The following is a 6,700-nucleotide window of genomic DNA, read 5'->3' as shown; positions in this document are numbered from 1 at the left end:
TGCACATAAAAAAGTAGGCTAAACCCACTGGAGACTACTCCCCAACAGAGTCGCCACTTAATTTCTGTAGCGGTAAATTCATGACCATTAAGCTATGGATAAACTTAATGTCAATTAAACCAGAGTCGCCACCGCGCTTTTATTGTTTCCAAGGGAAAAGGGAAAAGTACGAACAAAACCCAAAAATAAGAAGTTTTCAAATCAAAACTAATAAAATGCCAGAGATTACAGGTAAGGGGGTTGGTTACACAGAGGGAAGGTGTTAGCACCCAAAGTGTCCTAGGTACTCCTAGGGAGCCCTTTTTTGTGTGCATATACGTTTTTGTACAAAATGATGTTTGCAGTAAATAGAGTGGAGGGATGAGAAAAGAGTTCATTAATTATATTTTTGTGTTTGACAAGTCCTTCGGACTTATGCCTATGTACCAACATAAAAATAAGGGATCAAAACCCCGTAGTTTGTGGTAACAATTTCAAAGTGAATGCATTGCTTTTAACAAAAATTTAAGTTTAACAATGACACAAAAAGGCCTAAAAAGGTTTGAATGAGTGTTAGTTCTTTTTGTCTTTTGAAATTTTAAGTCAAGTATAGTTAATTTCATTTACAAGTTTGATTAAGAAAAGGGTTTAAAAATGCAATGGCATAAGGCCAAAGTTTCTAATTTGCAATATGGTCTAAGCTTAGAAAACACAAGCAAAGAAGATTTTAAAAGAGGGAGAGATTTGAAATTAAAGAAGTGGGGAATAGATGAAGAGACTAATCCTAAGCAAAAATTAAAAGTTAAGAGTTGAAAAGATCTGACCAATGGGTTGCAATCCAATAGACAAGAATGTCATATAGAAACCCAAATTTCTCTTGGACTTTAGAATCAAGGAATATCAATACACAAATAGCATGGTGAGGAGAAATGCATCAAATACAGATAACCACATCCAAGCTTAGCAATTCCATGATCTTCTTCATAATCTCCATGTATCAGATGAACTCAAAGATAAGCACTAGGCATAGGTTCAAAGTAACAACTTCAATAAGACCATGTAGCATATGAACTCAAATGGGGTCACAATACTTGCATCAGATGAAGTTTCAAATCACAAGCACTTGGTTTCATGAAAGTTGGCATTGGCCAAGTCCTTTTCCATAAGGAGTGTTGCCTAATTCTCAGTCCCATGTCGTAGATCAAATCCAATAGTCCACACAAATGTTTTTTTAGGGTCTTTTGTTGTTATTATGTACATTAAGGTTAAAAGACCACAAACAGAAATGTTTTTTAGGGTCTTTAGTATGAAGGAGTTATGTATTTTTTAAGTTGAGGAAAATCACTTGTTCAATGGCATTGGTCCAAAATGACCTATAATGTATCCTCATATCACATGCACATAAAAGTTGAATTTTCTCTTCCTCCAAACATAAAACTTGAATTATACATCTTGAATTTAATTGTGAAACTTTAAAATCTTTTATCTCATAAAAATCGAGCAAGTTATGGCCTTGGGAAGTTGACCTCCAAATTAGTGTTTAGACAAAATGACCTATAATCTTTCACCATAAAAAATGACTTTACAAGCAAAAATAGTTCTTGACATCAACATGAAAGTTGTTTGGTATGTCATTTAGAGTAATGTTCATCTTTTAATCATTTTCATATGATAAAAATTGTAGGAGATAGGGTCTAGGGAACCCCAGTTTTGACCTGTTGACTTTCTCTGGTCAACCACCATGAACCAACTTGCTAACTTGATATTATCTTGACTTTTGGGACTCATGGGAGATCATATATTCATAAGAGGATGAAATTTGAGGTATCCCTTGAAATATTTGATCAATGGTTGAAGAAGCTTGTTGAAGAAGTCACACAAGATACCCAGATAAATTAGGGTTTCCAAGGCAAACCAACTCCAAATTCATGATGATTTCTTGATTAAAATAATATGTGAGGATCATGGGGATTCATATATGATGCTTAGAGCCATAGTAAACCATTTATTGATTGAGCTCCTTACATTGAGGGTCTTAAACCCTAGATATGAACTTGATAGATCAAAGGTGAGCATGTGCCCTTCCTACAAAAGAGTTAGATTGTACAAAAACATATTTTTTGGTATTTTGGTTAGTAAAACAAAGATAAATGAAGTATGATGCAATCAAATGGTGCTTGGTGATCTCTCCCAATGCAAACCCAATGAATTAGGGGTAAGGAGGATGCCAATGTGTGATCCCAATGCTAATGCATATAATGAGAATGGCATGAGGGATCTTAGGGTCAAAATTGGGGTCTTACAGCTACAAACTTGTTGAGAAAATGAGAAACGTATGCTTTGTACTTGTAGTGAGAGACAAGGTGGTTCACTTTCAAACACAATGCAACAAAGTTTCTAGAACGGGAATTTTCTTCAGGAATGAAGGTAGGATCAATGGGATGAGGAACTTTTGAAGATTTCGATGATTTGGATCCACTACCGATAGTGATAATCTTGACTCTGAGACCTTTGTATGTTGGCATTTTGCTTCTTATTCCAATAGTAACCTTTGGGTGTTCAGATGTTTATTTTCTTTTTCCTTATTGCTTCTTAGACAAACTTTGGTTGTTGTCCATGATGGTAGTTTGAGAAGTAAGATGATGTTTGAGATTGGTGCAGGAAATGGGTTTGGAGAGATGGATGAAATGTGAAAATGAGAGTGAGGTTTGAAAAGTTACGATATATGTAATTAGAGATAGGAAATGATAAAAAATAATAATGAAGTGTAAGTAATGATGAAATGGAGAAAACTAAAAGTCACACGCAAATTTAAAAAATTTAAATGCTCCGATTCGAGTTAGAGGTTTATGATTTGAATCAAGAGAAATACCCTTGGAGTTTTCTTCAAGTCATACACCTTTCTGATTCGAGTCAAGGCCATAAGGAACTTTTGTGATTCGAATCAGGAGATGTTTTTATTTGAGTCAGACGTCCAGGGGCAAATTCTCTTGGAAAACTTTTAGGTTTGATTCGAATCAAGATCTTTTGTGATTCGAATCAAAGACCAAATTTTTTGAAATTTTGAAAGAAAAATTTAATGTATGAAGAACTTTTTTATTAAAATGAAAAATTGACGCATGAAATTTTAAATGATAAAAAACTTTAATGCTAAAAAAAGGTTAATGCTAATGAATGAACATGTAATACTCAAATGTATAAAATGATCAAATGTGTGATATGCTCAGATGAATTATGATATGCATACAATCATACACACATAGACCAAACACACAAAATACCAGGCACACACACATAATTAAGGTACATTACAAGAAGATAAAATGAGATTAAAACGATCACACCAATTTGATGACCTAGACTTTAACTTGTTGCACACTAAATGATTAGTAAACGACAACAAATATAACAAAAGAAAATTATGATCTATTATATACAATTCGATACTATTTCATTTGCACTTCTAAAGAACACTATCATACACTCCTTTCCCAGATATTAGACGAATTTCTACAGTAGATATTCATAATATCGTTGATCATCATTAAGATAGAGAGCATATGATTAATTATTTCATTTACTTGATTAAATGTCTTGACAATATAGGATAACAAAGTTAAAACGGCTAAATTTAAAAATGATTTCTTTTTACAAAATCAAAGTTAAAGCGCAGAAGCAAAAGATAATGAGCATAACCAAACATGGTAAATAGATTCAATATCACATTTTTCCTCATTATCATAGAGATAAAATCTCAAATAAAATCATTAACTCAAGTACACTTGAAGCTGATATAACAAGCAATATAAATCCATAAACTTAGAGTCAATGCAATCTTGATTTAAGAGATGAATATTCATCAAATTTAAATGCATCACATACCTACACTTATATGATATAATACTATAAAAAGATCTAATTCTAGATGATATTTAATGATAAATTATGCTTAATTATACATGATACAATGTAGAAAATTAGAGAGATATGGATAGAAGAATGTACAGAGGATATATAATGGTTTGGTAATTCGTCATCGATAAGCCTACTCTACTCTTTGACTATTTTAATCATCGGAAATGGCAACATCTTCGACTATGATAAAGGTTAAACATACAAGTATTTTGGTAGCATAAATTATCATTAAACTGAACACTAACAATCCAACACTTTAGCCAACATGGATCTAAAATTACAATTCCTTCCGTTTATGTATATTACTAAATTTCTAACATTAAAGATCTTCAATGATCTTGATACACAAAAATTGATAGACCCACTGACCTGCTCCAAGCTTAAATTTTGCATCATCCTTTACTCGTAACCGATGAAGACTTGTCTGAGCAATTATTCCATCATCGAATGAGGGCGACTTCCAACTTTGTTAAGTGATAACCTTTACTCGGATCCACCAAAGTCTTTCTTGAAGTATGAAGAAAATTATTCTCTTACTTGATAACCCCAATCAATAACATGATCAAGAAGCAATCCTTTATCTTGATACAAACAAAAAAATTCATCCAAAAACCATTAGATTCCCTAATGTACCTCAATTTACCTCTCACGCTCAATCTTTAGAGTTGAGGCCCAAAACAATGGTTTCTTAAAATGAGGTTGAAGATTATGAATTTTATCTAAATAATATGACACAACACAACTGCATAATACTCACACTCTCAACATTCTATGAGGTTTCTCACAAGGTTGAATTTTGGAGATAGTTGGTTGCTGAATGATGAAATCAATTCATGATTTCTATCAAGATCATTGACAAATAAAAGAACAAATTTAGATGAATATTTTGGATTTTCAAAATAGAAACATTCAATGGATTATCAAGAGATTTCTCTCAATTGTGATCACCACTCATTGTTAAGGCATCATCTTAAATAGAAACTCATCAATTTTTATTGGTAGAAAAGTATATGGTTTTGAATAGGTACTAGAGGTAAAGCACAAAAAGAAAGGAATGGGAAAAGTGATTTTAGTCAAATAATGAGTTGTTATGATTTAAATAAAAATATTAGTGAAATGAATCAAGGTAGAGAAGTGAAAAAGTTTATTGCTGGTGATTTGAATCAAGTTTGGATGTGTGATTCGAGTTCAGCAATGTGTGATATGAATCACACTTAATTTTAAAATATTTGGGTGACTTTGATTCAAATCACCAATCCTGTGATTTGAGTCAGGATGTTTTATGCTTCAAACCATAAACTTCTCTAATTCAAATCAGATTGGTAGAGGTAACTTCTTCACATCCAAGTAAGTTCATGATTCGAATCATAGGATGTCGGATTCAAATCAAGACATCCAAAAACCTTGTTTTAAGCCTTCTAACTTGAGATTCAAGAAACACTCGATATTTCAACTTGGATCAAATTGTAAAAATTCTAAAACCCATTTATATGGGTAACAAACTAGTAGATTAAATGACGAGGCGGTTTATGGTACATATCTAACAAGTGAGGTATAATGTTAAAGGAAAATTACAAACAAATAATACAGGCGCGGTAAATCAAATTACAAACACACATTGAACAAATAATTGACATAACATCAAAATATGATACTGAATGCAATGAAATTTCATTAATATGTATGGATTATTCATTCTTGATGCTTCTTTTGGATTAGCTACCTAAGACATGTTTTCATGGTATGAATTGATATTTGAAAGGTATTGGTCATTACTAGATCTAAGTATGTCATCTATTGGATGATAAAGTCTACACAAAGGTTAAGGTTCATTATCCGCATCTAATGTTGATATTGGTGGCATGTTCATTAATATATGCATTTACTATTGAAACTTAATATTGACGTATTTTTTAATAGGAGGAGAGATAGTCTATTAGATATGTACTAGTCAAAAAGTAAAGGTTTATGTGCTCCTCTTACAAGGGAAGGGAGACTTAAAGGTTTTAGTAAGTATATTATGTTGTATGGTGGTTAGGGCTTGCCCTTGACAGCGAGATTCCATGTACGTAGTTTTAGGAGTCCTACTCACGTGAGGTGAGAGGCTCTGTAGATGAATGATATGCTTGGGTATAAGCGTACGAAGGGTGTGATCAATATGAGTTATGATTCAACTAAGTGTTATGCTTAAGGTGTAATGATATGTCTTCCTTCCCATGGAGGGAGGAGTATTTATAAAGGCTTTTTAGGCCTAAGGTTTGGGTAACCCTAAGTGGAGACAACCATTCCCTCATGATTAGGAGAGGTTATTGACCACTGAACCTTTTGGGAGTAATGGTGGACTTCCTCTCCCTTGACTAATGGCTTTGCACATGTCATGGGTGCCATGGGCGAGTCCTTAGGTAACCTCCTAAGCATACCACTCTAGGTCAAGTGTGCCCCTCACCCCATCAATGTGTCCCTGGGTTGAAGGCATCATTTTTTAAAAGGGGAAAATCCCTTAGTTGAAGGCAACTACTTGTCATAGAATGAGTCCCTCAATTTGGGATGAGTAACACAGCTTGAGGCGAGTCCCTCTACTTAAGGTACCACTCCATATACAATTGTACTATAGAGGGATATGCCATATTTCTTCTGATTGGACTCCGAGATGTCAAAGCGTCAATCACTATTGGAAACTTGAGTGCTTTAGTGGAAAAAGAGCATGAGGACATTTAATGCACCGCACGATGGTGCTCTTTAGGAAAACCAATTTATCATCTATTTCTTATGCACATCTTCCAGATGAGCGACTTTCCCGCTTCTC

This window comes from Lathyrus oleraceus, chromosome 6, assembly GCF_024323335.1.
Source record: "Lathyrus oleraceus cultivar Zhongwan6 chromosome 6, CAAS_Psat_ZW6_1.0, whole genome shotgun sequence".
Taxonomy (NCBI): Eukaryota; Viridiplantae; Streptophyta; class Magnoliopsida; order Fabales; family Fabaceae; genus Lathyrus; species Lathyrus oleraceus.
This window is presented reverse-complemented; position numbering follows the sequence as displayed.